Source organism: Myotis brandtii, unplaced genomic scaffold, assembly GCF_000412655.1.
Source record: "Myotis brandtii unplaced genomic scaffold, ASM41265v1 scaffold786, whole genome shotgun sequence".
Classification (NCBI taxonomy): Eukaryota; Metazoa; Chordata; class Mammalia; order Chiroptera; family Vespertilionidae; genus Myotis; species Myotis brandtii.
In genome coordinates, this window is record NW_005371157.1 from 436,393 (window position 1) to 437,580 (window position 1,188).

The following is a 1,188-nucleotide window of genomic DNA, read 5'->3' on the forward strand; positions in this document are numbered from 1 at the left end:
GCTCGGGAAGGTGCCGGGGACCAGGTGATGGACGTGTCTGGCTCGGGTTTGGACCCTTCGGGAAGAGTATCCGGTACTTGTTATCTTTTTAAAAATATATATACATATTTTTATTGATTTCAGAGAGGAAGGGAGAGGGAGAGAGAGAGAAACATCCATGATGAGAGGGAATCATGGAGCGGCTGCCTCCTGCAGGTGGAGCTCGCCACCTGCTTGGCAGGGCACGTGCCTTGACCCGAATGGAACCAGGGACCTGTGGGTTGACGGGAGGACGTTCCACCAACGGAGCCAGACTGGCCAGGCGCTGTGTTCGTGTCTTGCACTTGTACTTGGTTGTTGCCAGGAGTGAGGGCAGCTGCTGGTTGGCAGGATGTGAACCGTCTAGAACGGGAGCTCAGTGGAGCGGGGGCGGCTGGGAGCCGGGAAGTCGGTGTTTCACGGGGCCTGAGCCTCAGTTTGGGAGATGAGAACGTTTCTGAGATGATGGTGGCGATGTTAGGGTGTGACTGTGCTCCACGCCCAGGCCGCACAGTGAAAACAGCTAAAGGGTAAATTTAACGGCGTCAGCGTCTCTTACCCCCATTGAGCGGGAAAAGGAGAAAGAACCCGGGTCTTGGGTTGCCTGATGCTAAGTGTGACTCTTTCTTCCAGCGGCAGCTTTGGGCAGGCCTCCGGGCCTCCGTGTCCCCCTCCGTAACACGAGGAGTAGCCCCTATCCCGTGTGTCACCTGTGGACCCGTTTCAAAAGGCAAACTAATTTCTGCTGGAGGCCACAGTCCTCATTTCTAGCTCCATCTGCAGTGTTCCTAGGGGATGAGGGCGTGACCTTGAGGCGAGGCTAGGAGTGCGGGCGGCCGGCCGGGGAAGGGGTCAGCGGAGGGCTAGCCTCACCTGGCCCTGGGAGCTCCGAAGGGGCCAGACCGCCCCCATCCGGCCAGCTCCGGGGTTGGATGTGGATGGACCGGGAACAGTTGTCCAGAGAAAAGTCAACGGGGATGCCCCAGGGCCCAGGCTGCGTCGGCTTCAGCTTCGCTTCCGCCATCAGGAAAAGGGAGGGACTGTGCTCCTGCCTCCCGATTGCTCCAACTCATCCCGGCAACAGGTTTCTTCTACTCTTTTGTTTGTTTATTTATTGTCTAAAGTTTTACATGTGTCTCCTTTTCCCCCAATTGATCCCCCCCCCCCAAT

General features: G+C 57.4%; 1 long non-coding RNA gene across 2 annotated transcripts in view; it reads left to right on the forward strand.

The window, feature by feature from the left end:
* Nucleotides 1–1,188, forward strand: part of LOC102258099 — a 6,342-nt gene that overhangs the window by 321 nt on the left and 4,833 nt on the right. The gene's annotated exons all lie outside the window — the stretch shown is intronic.